The 19,913-nt window shown below is 38.9% G+C and overlaps 1 long non-coding RNA gene across 4 annotated transcripts in view; it reads left to right on the forward strand.

The window, feature by feature from the left end:
* The window catches only part of LOC110311980 (uncharacterized), a 66,520-nt gene that overhangs the window by 35,181 nt on the left and 11,426 nt on the right, over nt 1-19,913 (forward strand). The window contains exons 1-2 of one of the 4 annotated variants that reach the window (XR_002380012.3): nt 9,880-13,187; nt 17,826-18,041. The exons of 2 other annotated variants lie outside the window; for them this stretch is intronic. This is a non-coding gene — a long non-coding RNA (uncharacterized LOC110311980). Of the gene's footprint in view, nt 1-9,879; nt 18,042-19,913 lie in introns of those variants that run through there. One more of the 4 variants, XR_015045681.1, reaches the window with a different exon arrangement.

A 19,913-nucleotide genomic window follows, 5' to 3' on the forward strand; every position in this document is an offset into this window, starting at 1 on the left:
ACAGTATTAGGATTCAGAAGAGTACCCCACAGCCTATTTGAGGTGCCAATCCTGAGGTAGAACACTAGGGTTATTGTTTCACCATGTTATATAGAAATCTACCCTCAGAGTGAAGCACAAGAGCTAGGTACATTATCTGTGGTATCTGCCTAAGACTGCACTCAGCTTTAATGGGCATCATTTGGAACAGTGAATTGTACAAATCCAATCTCTTTCCTTCTCGGACTAGTTAGCCAGTTTACAGCCTAGGATCGGAGGATACCACGTCTTTACAAGCTGCAGGTACCATTCCAGTCTCCACTGTCAATTGAACCTTGACTTGCACGTCCCTCAGAGTTTCGTGCACCAACAGTCATTTAGCAAATCTCCCATGCTTCGGTTCTCTACTTAACCCTTCCTCCTGGCTCATTATATCCCATCTCACACATAGATTGCCATCACATCCGCTCACCTTTCTCTTTTGGGTTTTGATGCTAATCAAGCTCATCAGAGAACTTACTTGAAACCAGAATTTTCATCAGCCTACTTTAGAAAGTACAGCGGGTGAGAGAACAATTCACAAGTAATTGGAAAGTGGGAAACACCATCGTCAGAGTAGTCGGAGTTCTTGGAGTCTTGAGATTGCTTCTGATAGTATCATAGTTCTTCTCCCCACCCCACCATTTTCTTTTCCAGTTTCAATGAGTTAAAATGGACAGATAAAATGTTATGCATTTCTGGTGCACACATGAAGGTTTGATATGTCACTTTATGTCACTATGACCAAAATACACCCTGCCAAAAAGGAAGAAATATTTATTTTGGCTCATAGATCCAGAGACTTCATTTCATGGATGCTTGGCTCCATGTACGTAGACAGGATATCATCAGTGGCAGGTGCAACGGCTCAGATCTGAGAGGAAGCAGAGAGAAGGGGGACACAGGAAGGGACCAGATTGAGTTATAGCTCCAAGGACACACCACTCGTGGCCTCCTTCTTCTGACAAAGCCCTGTCTCTCATCATTACCCATAAGGCTATCTATCATATTATGTCTCAAAAGACCACACCATTCATCAGGCTGGAGCCCTTGTGATCTAATTGCCTCTGGCCACACCAGCACAGTAGCGTTCACTATGTCTTTTATGAATCTCTTTCAGTGTATTCTAATCCAATCAGGTTAGCTTTCAAAATCAGCCATCATCAATACTAGTCCCTTATCAGATGTATGGTGTGCAATTTTTTTCACCCCCTCCACTGATTACTGCTTTTATATCTTGCTTCTTTTGCAGTACAGAAGCTTTTCGTTTCAGGCCTGTACTGGATAGTTTTACATCCGCATGACACAAGCTAGAGTCATCTAAGAGAAGGAGCCTCAATTAAGAAAATGCCTCTATAAGATCGATCAGGCTATATGCAAGTCTGCAAGGCATTTTCTTAACTAGTGATAAATGGGGGAGGGTACAGTTCATTGTGAGTGGGGTCACCCCTTGGCTGGTGGTCCTATACGTTCTATCTGTAAGCAGACTATGCAAGCCATGATGATCAAGCCATGACTAGTAAGCAGCACTCCTCTATCGTCTCTGTATCAGCTCCTGCCTCAGGGTTCCTGTCCTTATTTCCTTCAATGATGGACTATGATGTAAATGTGTAAGCCAGATAACCCTTTCCTCCCCAAGTTGTTTTTGGTCCTGATGTATCATCACAGCAATAGCAACCCTAACCAGGACAAGGGCCCTACTGCCTGCCTGCCTGCCTGCCTTCCTTCCTTTCTTTCTCTCTCTCTCTCTCTTTTTTTTTTTTCTGTCTAAGCTTGTGTTATAGTAGACAAGACCCCAAAATAGAAACCCCATTTCCTGTTTTTCTTCTAGGAGTTTTATGGTGTCAGGACTTTAAGCCTTTGAACTGGTTTTAGTCTTTATGAATGTATAACACATGGATCCAATTTTGTTATTTCACAGGTGGCTATTCACTTTCCCAGCACCACTTGCTGAGAGTCTATTTCTGACCTTGTGTTCTTAGAACTTGCGTCAAATATTAGTTAATCATAAAATGGTGGGTTTAATTGATATGATCTCAATTTTGTTCCATTGGCCTATTATACTCCCAGGATGATGTTTTAATCCTTAAGGCTTTGTAATATAACTATATTACATGTAATATAGCCATATTAGGTTATGAGGACTGACGCTCCAGTTGTGTTATCTTTCTCAAGGTTTCTATAGTACTGGGGATTTATTTTAAATTAGGATTATTTTCTATACTGTGAAAAATGCCAATGGAATTCTGGTGGAAATTGCATGAAATGTACAGTTTACTTTGGGTGTGCTGGATATTTTCAAAATATTAATCTAAGTCATGAACATAAGACATGCTCCCATTGATTTGTGTCTTATTTGCTTTCTCTCATCAATATTGTACTATTTAGTAAATAAATTGATTCAAAATGAGCTTGATTCAGTTTATTACAAAACATTTTCCTCTTGTTCCCATGACTGCCAGTGGTGTTGTTGTCTTTATTCCACTGTCAGCTGGTTATTGTTACTGCAAAAACATGTACCTGCTTGTACATGTTAATTACTTTATTCTACAAATTCACTGAATTCATTAATTTTCACAGTGTTCAGAGTTGGGTTTTCAGATTATTTATATATCATGCCATGTCACTTTAAACTGTGACAACTTTTCTTACTTCTTTTGGTTCATTTGTTTTATTTTGTTTTCAATCCTGGGGATCAAACCTGGGACCAGGCATTTGCTAGGCAAATCATCTATCACCATGCTAAGTACCCCATTCTACTTTTCCTAGTTTTTTCTTAGTTTTTCTTTTCCCAATTGCTCTGGCTGGGATTATCAGAGCCATATTGACTAGAATCAGCGAGAGCAAGCCTCTGGTTCCTGACTGTAGAGGAAAAAAAATCTCAGCTTTACACTGGAATGTAGCTGTGGGCTTGCTTGTCAGCCTTTAGCTTGTTTCTATGAAGATGACATCATGGTTTTTCCACTCTGTTAATGAGCTGCAGCATGTCTATTGACTGGCATATGAGGAACGACAGATACTTTCATCTGTGAGGTAGACGGTGTTTGTGTATGGTCTACCAACCAGCCTGGCAACTGTGCTGGTGGACGAACTATAATACAACTGAGAAGGTATAACATGTGTTCCATATTTACTGAGAACACTGGTCTGTAACTTTCTTCAGCTGTAATGTCTTCATTTATCTTTTAGTAGTGTAATAGAAGACTTGTGAAAGATTGTAAAATAGTTCCTTTTCTTCAAGTTTTTGGAAGGGTTTGGGATGGGTAATAATTAGAGTTTTAGATGCTTGGCAAAACTTAATAGTGAAGTATTTGTGATCTTAGACTCTTTTTTTCAGAAATATTTATTATTATTACTATTATTATCATTATTATTGCTGCTGCTTATTCCATCTATCCATCTAGTCACTTACTAATGTATGGTATCTATTCGAATTTTCTGTTTAAGATTTCTTTTCAATGAGTTGCCCATTTCCTGGAATGTATTTATGTTTTATAGATAATACTTCCTGGTGTGCATTCATTGGCAGTAGTATCTTTTTCTTAATTTCTGCTATTATTTTCTCTATTCTACTAACGTTGGCTTAACTTGTTTGCCTTTTCCTAGTTTCTGGGTTGTACAGATATGGTGTTGATTTCATGTCTCTTAATGTACACATTTTTCTATTCTAAGATACAGTGTGCTGTGTCCTGTGTTGTTAGGTTCTATTTCCATTTTCATTTGTCTAATGATATTTTCCTTCCCCTTTGAGTTTTAATTTGCTCTATTGGTAGTTTGAAACTATGTGCTGTTGTTTCATTTCCACACTTGTAAAGCTTCCAATTTATTTCCTGTCACTACCTTTTAGTTTCACATCTTTGAAATCAGATAAAGGTACTTGGTATAATTTCATTTTTTTTAATTTAAAGAGTATTTTGTGCACATGTTATTTACCCCAGGGAATGCTCTGCATGTGTATATTTGTATGGTTTCTTTTTTTGTATTTTGTACTGAAATTTTGTATAGATGGCTGTTTATTGTTGAGAGAGTGTATTAAATTCTTCTTTTATTATTGGAGTTTATACTTCATTGGAGTTTGTTTATTCTTATATTTTCATAGTACTTACTTATTTAATCATTACACATTTCAGTTAGCTGTATCTGGCTATGTAAGTCTTTCCAGCTAGTCTACCTTGTCACTGAACTGACTCCCTTTTCATTGTGCAGTGAGAGCTTTGCTGTTTTATCATTTTTAACTTTACATTTAATTTACCTGACATATGTGTAGCAATTGCAGTTCCTTGGTTATAATTTGCACAGAATATTTCTGTTTACCTCTTCATTTTCACACTGTGTGTCCTTAAGATATGTGGATCTTATTAAAGGTTCACCTTTGGATTCTTTAGTCGAATTAGTCACTCTGTGACTTTTATTGAAGAGTTTAATTTATTTCTTTTGATACTAATTATTGGAAGGTAAGGGCATAATTGCTGTCATTTACATTTTCATTTTCTATCTTATTCCTTTCTTTCTCTCTCCCTGTCTTCCTTTGTGACTGATGACTTTTCAATATAAGAGATTTTGGTTCCTTTTTCTTAAGCACTCTGTCTCCTCTACTGTTCTTTCATGTTCTTCATAGTTACCGTGAACCTTTCATAAATTACCTTGCAGAGATAAACAAGCACTATAAAACAAGGTGATAAGAACTTAACTTCAATTACATACAGAATTTAAAACTTGTTTGGTGACCTAAAATATTATCTATACTTCTATCTTCAAGAAAGATCTTTCTTACATTTTAGATTATCGATATTCTAATTAATACTGGTAGCCTTGTGCATTTGTTAATTAATTTTGTAGGTGTATTTAATTACTTATTGGGTCTTTTGCCTTTACAATATAGTTTAAAATGATTTATATATCATCATTGATTTAGATCTTAGAAAATTCTGTCTCTGGTTATAGCTAGCCCTTCATATCTACATTTGATATTTGCAGATTTAACCAATAACAGAACGTATTCCAAAAAGCTAGTTAACACTAAGAAAAACTTTTTTCACATTATTATCTAAATAACAGTGTGTAACAACTATTTATATAATATTTACCTTATATCACACAGTATAAGGTAAATCTAGGGAATTATATGGAAGAATATTATATGGAAGAATTTTGTATATGTCATTTTTGTATGATAGGCTCACAAACATCCTTGGATTTTGTTTTTCAAGTGTACTAGAAAATCCCCATAAACACCAAGAGACACCCATATATGTTTACATTTACCAATGAATTTTATACATTTATGGTGCCTATTTGTTTCAGATTAAATAACCCCTTTTGGCATCTTGCAATGGACATATACCCTGAACTTCCATTGTCTAGGAAAGTCTTTATTTCCTCATCATTTGGAAAGATCCTATGTTAGGCACAGTGCTCTCACTTAGTAACTTTCCCTGGAGTACTTTGCTCATATCATTCTTATCTGTCTTAGCTAGGATTACTCTTGCTATGATAAAGCACCAGGACCAAAAGAGTGTTGGGGAAGAAAGGGTGTATTTGGCTTCCATTTCCACATTATACTTCTACTGTTCATCATCAAAGAAAATCAGGACAGAAACTCAAAACAGGGCAAAAACCTGGAGGCAGGAACTAATGCAGAGGCCATAGAAGGGTGCTGCTTACTGTCTTGCACCTCATGGCTTGTGCAGCCTGCTTTCTTATAGAAACCAAGACTACCAGCCTAGGGGTGGTGCCACCCACATTCAACTGGGCCCTTCCACATCAATCACTAATTAAGAAAATGTTGGGCTAGGTGTTGGTGGTGGTGCATGCATTTAAGCTCAGCACTCAGGAGTCACAGGCAGGTAGATCTCTGAGTTCTCAGTCAGCCTGGTCTACAAAGCAAGGACTAGGACAGTCTGGGCTACACAGAGAAAGCCTGTCTCAAAACAAAAAAAGTAAACAAATGGAGGACCTCTCCAGGTTACCTCTCAGGTGACCTCTCAAGTGACTATAGTTTTTGCCTAGTTGACATAAAACTGATCAATACATCATCTCTCCTGGACTCTGATTGAGCTAAGAGATACCCAAACAGAAAATAAAGTTCTTGGTTGGGACTATGAAAATATTTCTAGAAGGACTGGGCACTTGACTGGATTCTTAATAAAGCCATCTTCAGCAAGTTGGCAGGCATCCTTGCATACACTGAGGCCCAAGAAACTGAAACACAGTTGGATGACAAAACCCTTTTCTCCTTAGCTGAATTACCAGTCCTTCTCCTTCACTTGAGACTGAGACCCCAGTTTTCAGGCCTGAGTGATTGCATCAGTTCTCCTGGATCTCTTAATTGCTGATAGCATCTTCTGGAACTTCTTCTAAATATTATTTTTAAAATATCCCCTATATATTCTGTTGTCTCTGTTTCTTGGGAGAACCATGAATAAATACAATTCAGTTCTGGTATTATATGTTTGTCAGTCAGTTTATGTCTGGCGATTCCTTAAAGAATAAATTTCTCAGAGAGCTTGCCTGGTTTCCCTCAGCAGCCGTGGTGCTCAGTATACAATAGGTGCTTAATAAACATTTGTAATAAATGATTGATTGGCAGACACATGTTTACAAATGAATATGTTGTTTGTTGTGTGTGAACCAATGTGTTTCTTTGGAGGTTACTTACTGGAGTGTGGATGAGGAAATACTACTAGGACCATGGATAGCTCAAAGACTACATCACCAAAAAAGCCCACCTCTGCCTTAGCAACACTCACCAAAGTTGCATCCCTAGGGGTTTCTGTGGGACTTGCAGGAAGCTCCTGCAGGCAGATTGTCCATTTGAAAAGGATCTCTTCTTCTTAGTAGCTGCTTATCCTCTAACCTGGCTGGTATGGCAAGGGGCCTTGTGAATCTTGCTGCTGCTCTTTCAAGACTCCTGACCTTAGGTAACTTCCCCCAGGCTTGTGATCCTGTCTCCTCCCTCCCAGAGGGAATCTTTCAGCCGGTGCAAATTGCTGCACAAGAGTCTACAGACTTTTCTTGGGCAAGGATGCACCACTCCCAACAATTTGTAATCAGACAGAGGAGTGGGCAATGGTGGAAGAAAAGGTTTCTTCTCTTTTTAATTAAAAAACGAAATCTCAGGGCTCTTCTCGGAGAGTAGGAAGAGCGAGGTCTAAAGCAAGCAGAAAGCTGGGATCACAAGCAAGACTGTCTTAAAGGCCTGAGGGGAAGAGCGTATTGGCATGGCTATTGCTTTATTTATACTGAGAATGAAAGCAAGGGATTAACTCTCTGAGGAAGGGGCAGTAGCTATCCCCAGGTCATGGTAGGGCTCAGTGCTCCCCAGAAACCTGACTGGAGGTTTATTTTTTTTTCTTTTTGCTCTATGGTTGGCAAAGCTTAGCACAGTGCACCTGTTTCCCCACTTCCTGCTCTAGCCATGTGCTTTTTGACATTCTAGAGACTGCCATCCCGTAGAAGCACCTGATTAGACGAGCAATGAACGAAATGAGGTAATGATACAGCATTCAAATGAGTCACTATGAATTCAGCCAAACCATAGTCTAAACCCTAGGAAGATAATTTGCAACAACCTGTATTTATGAGGGGCAGGGAGGAGTGGGAAGTATAATGTAATCAGTATTTGATATAATCATGTTAGCTAAGGCAAGAAAATTCCACTGAGGGTGTCAAGAATTTCATGCAACCTGGTATGCTGTCGGTCCACAGTGTCCATTCTAATCAGCTGGTTTGAAGAGCCATAAAATCATGATGTAGAAACAACCTTCTCAGATATCCTAGTCCGAGTCTTTTATTTTCGGAAATGAGGGAACTAAAACCTAAAAACCTATGTTTTCATTTCGTGGTCCGAATTAAGTTATCAAAAACTAACATCTGATATTTCATATATATATGGTTATAGTGAGCCTCTTTTTCTCTCTTGCTGTGTGTTTGTGTGTGTGTGTGTGTGTGTGTAAAATAGTCAGTGTGTTAAATATTATATTGAAAGGATTCTGGCCAGCTTGAACTTAGTGAGCATGGCTCTGGCAGGTCTTGCCCTTCTTCCCAATCCCCTCTTGCCTTTCTAAAACAAACAGAATAAACAAAACCATTATATTATGTTCCTGAAGCTAGCCTCCTTTTCCCTTATTTGGCCACTTCCTCCTCCTGAGATTGACTGCTAAGGTCCAGCTATCAGAAGCCCTGTTTGGCTCACCTAATTAGCATGCCCAATCAACAAATACCAAGGCATCCTGGCCCATTCTAACACAGCCCCCACCAGCCTTTCTCTACTTAAAAGCTACATCTGCAAAGTCATTTGCTGTTGTTTTTCTGCCTGAATCAGAAAGCAGTTACTTTAACTTTTCTTCAGTACTTAATAAAGGATCTCTCTGTGAAAACAGGTATTTATTTGGGTGTGGATATGTATGCCTAATTTGGGATCCAGGAGGGAACCCCAATGGGATCTCCCTCACATGTAGCCTTTTTTTCTTGAATGAGAGATTCTTTAATGTCTAACCTAGTCTTCTTCTTCCTCTTCCTCTTCCTCTTCCTCTGCTTCTTCTTCTTCTTCTTCTTCTTCTGCTGCTGCTGTTGCTGCTGTTGTATGCTTTTATTACTAGATCCAAATTATCAACTATTGTCATATTAATCCTTGCTAGGCTGAAGAATCTGACAACTGTCTAAAGTTTGGAGGCTTCACAGATTTCATCCTAACTCTCAATGAGATTTTGGGAGTTGATTAAAAGAGAAAGAATAATATGGAATCAAGTTTTGTCTGTCTGTCTGTCTGTCTGTCATGGTAATGTTCTTTCTCCAGAATTTAGAGAATTTTTGCCATTTGCAAAATGGGGTATATGCGTCTGCTGGAGACGCTTTACAGAAAACTGTCAACAGACCTGAAAAAGTTATTTCTTGGCCAGAAACCCCACCAAAGTCAAGCCTGAAGGGAAATTTGACATGAAAAACAAGAGTATCTCCCGGAAACAATTACCAAAGGTATGCGTGGATATGTGGATGTGAGGTGATTTTAAGGATTAGAAACTTGATGGACTCCAGGAAAGCCGTGGCACAGAAAGCGCTGAGATTCGCCCTTGTATGTCCCAGTGCTGCTATTTGCCTCTTGACTCATCCTTTTTGATCTAGCAAATGACTGACTCAGGTTTACACAGCATCAGATATAACCAGTATGTCAGATGCTGCCTTAAACACGATGAGGGACTTTGGATGCTCTATTCTGGCAATTCAGGCATACATGCACATTGAGCACTCACATACATAAATAAATAAAAGTTCTAAGACAAATTTAAAAAAAAATACAAGGCAACAAGAGGAGAACGTGAGTAAATAGCAAATGAATTCGACGAAGATAAAGGCAATTTTCATTTGAAGTTGAAGGTATTTAGATGTGAGCATTTCAAGGAAGAGCCATGGACCTGGAGCTGGGGCTGGGAAGCTGATTTCATCCGCACACTCCTTGCTCCTCTCTGTGTAAGCTCTTTGCTACATCTTCAGTTTGAGAAAGCAGATCGACTCTACGCAAGAGCCAAGTCAAAGAATTGCCCGTGACGTCATCCACTTGTGAGCATGTGATTAATTTCTGACCAAATGAAAGGCAAGTCAGTTTGCATGATAAGCAGAGAGATAATCTACTTAGAGGGACATAAACGAGGGACATCAGGTTAGCTCTTGCACTTTTCCTTTCTTCTTTTTTTTTTTCAGTTTACTTCTTTTTTTTTAATTTATTTTTTATTAGGTATTTTCCTCGTTTACATTTTCAATGCTATCCCAAAAGTCCCCCATACCCACCCCCCCAATCCCCTACCCACCCACTCCCCCTTTTTGGCCCTGGGGTTCCCCTGTACTGGGGCATATAAAGTTTGCAAGTCCAATGGGCCTCTCTTTGCAGTGATGGCCGACTAGGCCATCTTTTGATACATATGCAGCTAGAGACAAGAGCTCCGGGGTACTGGTTAGTTCATATTGTTGTTCCACCTATAGGGTTGCAGTTCCCTTTAGCTCCTTGGCTAATTTCTCTAGCTCCTCCATTGGGGGCCGTGTGATCCATCTGCAGTTGCTGTGTGACAGCTGACCTAGAGCAAACCTTCAGAAAGAGGCTGCAACTGTAAGGATAGAAATTGTTCTATATGATAATAGAGCAGACCAAACTTCAAGCAATCTTAATTGGCTCTTGAAATTTCTTTAAAAAATAAAATAAAATTTAACAAAATTATTTAGCACTATTATTTGAAGACAGATTTGCCACAGGCAAAAATCTGATTCAGAGAAAATTATTATGAATAATTTTCATTTATTTATTCAGGTAAAATCATTCCCCCAAGCTCTTTTAGGAGGAATATTAGTGTCATCCGATATTTGGATGGTGTTTGGAGCTGGCTAGAGAAGTGTTCATCCTTCCTGAGAGAGGAAATTGGTTTTATTCAGGCCAGTGGTCAAAATCTGTGGACTACTGATATAAGCAGTAAACGTTGAAGAGGAAAAACAAAACCAAAGCAAACAAAAAGCCACCACATGTTCATACTGTGGCTCACTAAACCTGAGTTTGCAATTCCACTCAGGCAAGTAATGGCCCAGCCAGAGAGTAAACAAGGAGACCGTGAACTTGAGTGGGTTGTAGAGGGGCCAGACAAGCATGTCACAGATTTCTGCTCAAGTAGAGAGGAGAATGACCTGTGTGTCGAGTGGATAAAAGTGAGAACTACCTAACTTTGCTTGTACTCCCTAAACCCATCCTAGAACATCAGCAGAACACAAAGATGTGCACACAGTGGGGCAGCCGCTGCACAGTCAGACCTAAAAGAACAAAAATAAAATGAAAAGCAGAAACATCAACTCCCAAACACCAAGGGAGAGTCAGTTGAAATCCTGGTATGAAACTTAATCAAATATGCAGGAAAATAAGCTCAGACTTTAGAGCTGCCAGAATGCGTTACATAAATAAGTTCATATTTCAATGCTAAGAGCAGACAAAACCTTTCAAGTTATAAAAGTTTTTTTTATCCCCCTCCTTTTTGGGGGACAAAATGTCAATGAAAAATAGCTGAGTGGACCCAGATCTCAGATTTAGTAAACACGTAGTTCAAAAAGAAACAAAAAATAATATATATATATATATGTATGTATATATATATATATTTATCGTGTGTGTGTGAGCTCATGTGTGTGTGTTTGTGTGTGTGTGTTTACAGTATTCACTTGCATATTGTTGGCAGGTACTAAAGTTGCTATCTTTAAAGACTGGGAGGAAACCTGAATGAGTTTGCTGAGCAGTGTCTGCCAGGATTATTATTGATAAGGCACATACAGAGATAAGGAAGACAAGATGTCTTCACTGTAACATCTAGAGTTTTGTGTGTGATTCTCAGATGTCTGAGGAAGGAATGAGACCCTACCCAAAGGTATAAACATTCAGGCCATATGCCTAGCTCATTGTCACTTTAATATAAACTATCTATGTATGAGAAGACTATTATTTCCGTTAGCAGCCTTCACAGCAAATGTTGTTCATTGGGCTGAGGTTTTGGCTTCTTGGTTGGCCCAGGTTTTACTCAGACTCCAGAATGAGGGACCCCTCCCTTTCCCATGGCAACATAATTTCCCTGCCTTTTCATCCTACCTCAGCTTGACAAGAAGGGAATCTCAATACAGAAGGACCATGCACATAATAGACATACAGTGCTCATTGTATTATAAAATGCTGCAGCTAACTGTGCTGGAAAGCAATCTTGCAGTTCTCAAAGAGTGGAACATGGGAATTATCGCCCAATAATTCCACTCCTACACGTACACTCAAGAATGAAGTATTTGTCCATATAAAACCTTGTATGAAAATATTATTAGAACAGCATGTGCAATATGTATAATAAAATAGAAATAATCCAGAGGTCTATTAACTGATGAATGGATGAAGAATATATAATATTCTTATAATGTCATTCAATACTAAAGAAATAGAATTTTTAAAATATACCATCCGGTTAGCTGAATCTTAAAAATATTATTGTATGTGAAAGAAGTTGCTCAAAATATTGTGGTATTTGACTTCACTTATATATCATATTAAGAGAGCACAAGGGTATAGAAAGGAATGTAGATTAGTGGCCACAGTAGTCTTGGGGGTAAGGGAAGGTTGTAGGGAGTGACTGCTAAAGATAATGGATTTTCTCTAGTACTAATGAAATTTGTGAGGGTCTATGAAATCACTAAAATAAATATTGAAGTGTGTGCTTTGCAGAGTGAAATATATGATATATGAATTCTGTCAATACATCTACTTTTAAAAGTCTTAAGGCAATTGTGAAATTATCAAGTACAACAAATGCAACCTTGACTGAACTTGTCTATCCCCATGTAGAGGAAGGTTCATAAGATATTAAAACACCATAATATAGAAAAATAAAAATATGTGCAAAACAGAAATAAGTTAATTCTATGCTTAGGAAAAAAAAACTTATACCTTTAAGGACTTACTTTAGAAAGAAAAATACTAACATCTTCTGCCTCCTGAATTTAGAAAGAAAATAAAAATATCAGACAAAAGATAAACAGAAAATAGCAAATTATAATGAGCAGAGTGACAGCCCATGGGAAAAAAAGAGAGAAGAAGCTAAAATTGTTATTTGATCAACTGATCAAATTTTAGTTACTCTGACATGAAGAGAGAGACAGAGACAGAGAAAGAGTGAGCAAGAGAGAGAGAGAGAGAGAGAGAGAGAGAGAGAGAGAGAGAGAGAGAGAGAGAGAGAGAGAGAGAGATTGTTGTCAAGCCAGGAATGATTAAGGAAGCGGGAGCAGTGACCCCCAGACTGGAGGATAAGATGGGTATACTACAACTCCGTTCATACCAACACATATGAAGGCATGCCAGCACAACACACAGTTGGCATTTCTTCACTCGCTGCCTTTGGATTTCTATTTTAATTCCTAAATTAAACAAGCATTGTAACTTTAGTCCTCATGAGATGATAATTTGAACGTAAAGGGCTTTTTAATTTTTAAGAATGGTTCCTTCTCTCAGGATCATCTCCTCCTCTGTGGCTCCATGTTATATGACAACTAAAGTCTAAGGCATCAGAGTCATTTAAAAATAAGGGATACCAGGCTGGTGGTATCCTCTATCAACAGGGGACTGGCCCGTCAAGCAAAATGCCATGGATTCAATGCTAGTGCAGGTATGTAACATTCTCCTTGACAAGTTCCCTAAAGACAATGAAGTTACTGGAGGAAAGAACGGTGTGGAGAGTGAGGCCCATAAGGTTTGAAAGGAAGACTGTAACATTAGCTTCCAAGAGAACCTGTTCACAAAGAGGAAAGTTGGAGGCTTCCAGATCAAGACTTACGAGTACTCTCTGGAACATTAGCCCAAGTACAGAAGCATTCCACAGTATCTGAAGGTGACTCACGACTCATAATAGTAAAAATATACGCACTTGGGTGGAGCTTTAAGATGCTTTGAAACATTTGATACTTAAAGTACAAATTCATGTAAAATTCTATGTAACAGATAAAGTATGCCCAGAAAATCCCATGCTATACAAATGAACCCAAAGTCTGTAGCATGCAAGCCCCCATCCTCTTATAAGAACCTTTGAGATTATAAACATTTTCCTTGTGCTCACCTTGCTCTCTCTATTGGAAGTATATTTTTTCTTAATAAATTCTCTCATTCCTCTTGCTACTATCTGTCTCTGTTTCCTTGTTTCAAGACATAAGATTCCAATTCCCACCAGAGTTGCCCATCAAACACTGATAACACCACCTCAGAGGTGAGTGTCCTCACTCCCCAGGTGTGAGTTTCCCAAACAAGTGCTCCTCCGAAGCCTTCTCTCAGCCTAGTCAGAAGAGCACAGTGCTCAAAGAAAACACAAAAATAACCAGATATTTCACAGATTTTCAAAATTAAATGTCTAGCCAGTGGTTTTCAAAACTAGTGTGGACCAATCAAAAATGTCAACAGCAAATGCTCCCAAGGGAGAGAGCATTTGCAAGTCTATAAAACATCTAAATTTTTGTCTAAGTTTCTCATAAAGTTAGGGGAAAATCTTCCTCTACTATTATTTCCTGGGTATACATTTTAAAAGAAAACCTTCACACTATAACTGAAAGTGGAATGAACTTGATATTAAGGAAATTTTATTGTCTTAGTTAGGGTTTTACTGCTATAAACAGACACCATGACCAAAGCAACTCTTAAAAGGATGACATTTAATCAGGGCTGGCTTACAGGTTCAGAGGTTCAGTCCATTATCTTCAAGGCAGGAGGGAATATGGAAGCATCTAGGCAGGTATGGTACAAAAGGAGGTAAGAATTCTAAATCTTCATCTGAAAGCTGTTAGCAGAATACTGACTTCCAGGCAGCTAAGATGAGGGTCTTAAAGCCCACACCCACAGTGGCATACCTACTCAAACGAGGCCATACCTATTCCAACAGGGCCAGACCTTCTAATAGTGCCAACCTCTGGGCTGAGCACATACAAATCGTAACATTTATATAATTCTTTTATTTTAAATATAGTACAAATGAACAAAAATACCTCTGAAGATTTATACAAAAATATCTAGAAATTATGGGTGTGGGTATGTATGTGCAGAGATGGCTCAGGTGTTAAGAACACTCACTGCTCTTGCAGAGGACTGCAGTTCAGTTCCCAATACCTACATAGTAATTCACAACCAATGTAACTTCAGTCCCAGGAGGTCCTATACTCTCATGTGTAACTCCACTTCCAAGGGATTCAACACCCTTTTCTGACCACTGGAAAGACTGTACACATGTGATGCATAGGCACTTGTGCAGCCAAACACCTATAGCCATCAAATAATATGATGATTAAAAAAAAGATCTAGAAACCAAAGTCCCAGGTTTTGTTACAGAGTAGCATCTCTCAAAAATGTGATATTTAAGATTATTTTTGTGAGGAACATGAAATGGTTTTGAGTAGAATATGAGAAATTTTCATGCTTTGCCAAAACCAGACAGTGCATAATCTCAAATAGTAATGAAAGATGTTATCATGCATTTTCCATTTTCCTCTGATTAAAAAGAGAGATTCCACTTGTGATTAGTGTTTATCAGTGATCCAACATGATGGTCATTTCATATTTAATAAAGGGGATGTGGGTATCAATGCTAGAGTCTCCCAAAAGCGTCAACATCATTACACTCTTTATAACATTGCCTTGTCTCCATAGAAGTTATGTTATAAGATGGTTATAAGAAGTTATGTTATAAGATGGTACAGTACATGTCTCTACCCCAGGATTCAGGAGTCCAGGAGAAAAGAGGATAAATTGGATGAGGCCCAGCCTTCATCCTCCCCAAACAGTGATAGTTATCTTTAGATAGGTTAATGTTATCCACTTAAAATGGTGATATAAAAATTTAAATACATATAATTTTTTTAAAGTAGGTTTATGTGATAAACTATATTAACAAGATTCATATTGATATGGAAAACACAGCTCTTATCTCAAAAAGAAAAAGAGTTAATTCTAGAGCTATATATGAGTAACTACAGCTTAGAACAGAGACTCAGGTTACCTTAATATCATATCCCAATGAAGTATCGGGTTTATGATGTTTTTATAGTAACTGAATAAAGGTTGCAAGTCCAGGCATTTTCCAAAAACCTGGTAGAAACATCATCTGGGAGGTCACAGCAAAGCAGGGAAATCTGTCACAGGTCTTAGATGCTATCTGGTTATATCCTTAGCTTGAGGGCTGGTGGATGTAGACCACTGTTTGTTCATTCCAAAAATGATTTATGCAATAGTCACAAGGATGGTAGGTCACACAGAGATAAAAAAATAAATGGCTATTTAGAGGACCATATTTAGCTTCAGACAATTTTGGCTTCAAACCTGTAACATTCCAGATCTCCATAGTCAACTGGCCTTATTAGAGTTTGTTTTTTATACAAATGTGGCTTTTTCTGGCAGTCGCAGTTCACAGTATGAAGGAGGAACCATGAAGCATTCACTGACCAAGAGCTCTAAAGCTAGGTCATCTGTGAAGAGTAAACCTAATGCACCCAGAACATCTTATTTTCCCTTTGATACTACATTGGATTCAATTTCTCTGACTTCCTTTGCCTCTGTTGTAGTTGACCTGACCCTAAATCTCACCTAGTTTTCCATCTGAAAGCCCTATGGCCATGACCTCTGGGCTTACTCTATCTGCTTTTGTTCAGTTTTGAATCTCTTTAATCTTGCTGCTATGGAACCTATGCTGACCTGAAGCATTCCATCTGGAGGATGGATAATATTCCATTATGAGTTCTTAATCCTACTTTATTAGCATATTCATTCCTAGTTGATAATCCTCACTGCCAGGATCTATTGCCAAATTTAGACCTCAGTACCACAATTCAGCATCCACTTCAAATCAAAAGTGACTTTTAATTTATATTTGTACCCATTTCTGTATTCTTAATGAATAGAACCAACCAGCTAAGTTCAGCCTAGTCATCAGCTATATAGCATTTCACAAGCTAAAATTCCTCAAAATTATATTTCTTATCACAACACCTATTTGCTTTTTATTGTTTTTGTTGATATGGTATCTTGAATGAAGACATTCACCAGAGGTTCAGATATTTGAGTACTTGTCCCCTGGTTGGTGGCACTGTTTGAGAGGTAGCGTTGATTTAGTTGGGGAAGTTGAGTCACCGACAATTGTAGCTGTCCAGCAGCCACGGAGAACTGGGTACCTGAAAGGAGGCTGGAAATGAAAAAGGACAGTTGGGCAAGAGAAGGATGAAGCCAAGACAGGTTTCTGATCAAGGCTCAAATTTTAAATTTCATCTCTGCATTTATATAGGCAAAACCCACAGACCCATTCTTTGTTTCAGCTGGATTGAGTTGCAAAGCAAGCTCAGGGGGCAGGCAGTGCTTCAAAGCTCAGGTAGGGAATTGCAAATGTTGCCAAAAGCCAACTCCAGCCAGGTTGTAAAACCCTCAAGGGTTGGTTTATCCTACTCAAGGCTGGGGAAGGGCACAGACAATGGCTTTTAAGCCTTCCTCATATCCAGCTCCATCTCCACCTCCTGTTTGTAGTTGAAGATATGATTCTCCACTTCCGGCCTGCTACAATGTACTCCACTCCCTCTAAAACTATAAACCAAAGAAATTCTTTCTCCCTTAGGTTGTGTTGATCATGGTTGTTTGGTTTCAGACTCCAGGAAAAGGGACTGAGATCCGTATTTTACATATCAAATCAGACCTGGCCTTCAGGTTCTCCCAGCATCCCTCAGTGCCTACCTAGCATACCCTGCCCCCATCCCTGAACTTTCTAGCCCTGGGGCTGGGCTGCCCTTCCCTACAGAGGTATAATGCAGACTTTTGGTCTCTCTCTGCTTCTCTTGTTCTCTCTTTCAACAGGTTCTAGACTCATAAAAGCTATTATAATTAAGAGATGTAAGTTGATAGCCAATAACTTTATAAATGATCATATCTTTTAATGTGTTCAGAATTATATTTAAAGTACTGTTGAGAAATGATGCAGCTAATTAAGCTTTCTTTAGTACCCCCGCTTTAGCTAGATGTACAGTTTAGAGAAGATAACTGGAAATAGACATAGATTATCTAACCCATAATACTCTTAGCAGGTTCTAGCTCTCAAACCTGTCAGAGACATGCTGAACTTGGCATTTAAAATTACAAATTTAATATGTTTAGAATGACAGAGACTCTCCAAATCCCAGCAGTGATACTCCAAAGATTTCCAAGAAGATAGGGACACAGCAAAAAGGACTCCTCTACCTAGATAGTGGAATGATAACCATTGAGAGACACTCCATTTCCTTGTCAGCTTCTAAGACCTGGGCTGGACTTTGGACAAACAGGGACACTGGACATGCCTCATATTGCTTAAGACAAAGCAAGGTCAGTCTCCCAAATTCCTCCTCCACAAGAAGCTCTCTCAGATTTGCGGGCTTGGCAACAGAAGATTGGTCCTGCCCTGGGACCTGTGTCCCCAAGGAATCCATCAGCATAACAGAAACCTAATGCGAAAGTCTGGTAATGGGTAAGTCTGTCATTTTAATTGACACATAGGCCATTTAAATTACAATATATCCTTCTCAGGTCTTGAGGGATTTGAAGACTGAACTAGTAGGGAAAGAAGTAACTTTAGATAAAGGAAGTCCCTTTACAAGGACAGCTCCCAGGGACCAAGCACCTGCATCTCAGGAATAATTAGATAGGAAAAGGTGTAAAATTTAGAGTTTACATAAAATCTGAGGCTATGAAAGCTTCTAAGAAAGTGTTTGAAGGTCTAGAAAAGTGTTTTGAGGCAGAAAATGCAAGTTATAAAGGATTTATTTTTTTTTTGTAAACGTATAAGAAAATCTTGTAAGCTTCAGGGAAGACACTGAATCCACTATCACGGGTCAAAATGGACTCACGAAGAAAAGTACTGTCAGTTAGCAACCAACTTGTTTCCCCATCACCACCTGCCTATACCTGAGGGTGGGATCTAGTTCCCTTTCCCTGGTCTGGGTTCCCATCCCTCCTCCACTACCAAGAATATGGGCCTAAGACTTTCAATTGTACACACCCCCCAAAAAGTTTTTCACCCGAAACTCCTGCCCCTAACATCCAGGTGTTTCCTCATAACCCACATTCAGGAAAGCTCCAAAACACTTACCCATAGGTGCACTGGCTCAGCCTCACAAGACTGCTTCAACCGGGGCCACACACTCCTACTCCCAGATGTCCCACAACCTGGACAGCCGTGAAACAACCAGGCCTTCTTGTACTTGGTTGAAAAAAAAAACAGCTTTTTGCCCACAATCCATAAAGGTGCTCAAAGTCAGCAGGAACTAGATATGTTGTCAACTATGTTGTCCCTTAATTATTTATAATCCACAAAAAACTGGAATGTTTGGTTCCAGACCCTGGGGACAAGGGACTGGGATGCATATTTCATGCATATATGAAATGCATATTTCATATATTAAATCAGACCCTGGGGACAAGGGACTGGGATGCATATTTCATATATTAAATCAGACCTGGCCGCCAGGTTTTCCCAGAATCCCTCAGTGCCTACCTGGCATACCCTACCCCCAACCCTGAACTTCCCAGCCCAGAAGCTGGGCTGCCCTTTCCACAGAGGCTTTTCCCTATATAATCCAGTATAATTCAGCATTTTGATGAGCCCCCTCTCCCTCTTTCTCATTCTTTCTTCTTCTTCTTCTTCTTCTTCTTCTTCTTCTTCTTCTTCTTCTTCTTCTTCTTCTTCTTCTTCTTCTTCTTCTTCTTCTTCTTCTTCTTCTTCTTCTTCTTCTTCTTCTTTTTCTTCTTCTTCTTCTTCTTCCTCCTCTTCCTCCTCTTCTTCCTCCTTCTTCTCCTCCTCTTCCTCCTTCTCCTTTTCCTCTCCCTTCTCTCTCTACACCTGTGCCTTTTCTCTTTCTCTCCCCTCTCTCTAATGTTGTCTTCCCTGGCCTTGGTCCTTGGGGCCAGTGAACTCATCCAAGAGCAGTTTCCCAATAAATCAACCTTTAACGTATTCTAATCTGACTTGAATTTGTTCATTTCACCAGCAGAGAAATAACTTATCAATGATATTTTGATATTTTATCACAGTAACAGAAATGTAACTAATATCATTGTTTTCTTTCTTTTTCCATTTCCTTATTTATTTGAGTCAGGGTTTGACATAAACAGATCAGCTGGCCTCTAACTTCCTATACTCCTTCCACCTCTACACCAGAGTACTCACACTTCAATCGCTGTAGTATGACTTTTCCTCTGGGAAAACCATAAACATCTTATTACCATCTCAGAGCATAGATATCTTGGCCCCTGAGCCACAGTCACGAAATAAGTAGAATGAAACAGAGCTAGCAAAGTCGATGGTAATTGTAATAAAACTGTTGGCATCGCACAGTAGAGG

The sequence above is a fragment of the Mus caroli genome, unplaced genomic scaffold (genome assembly GCF_978045245.1).
Source record: "Mus caroli unplaced genomic scaffold, Mus_caroli_1 scaffold_17, whole genome shotgun sequence".
Classification (NCBI taxonomy): domain Eukaryota; kingdom Metazoa; phylum Chordata; class Mammalia; order Rodentia; family Muridae; genus Mus; species Mus caroli.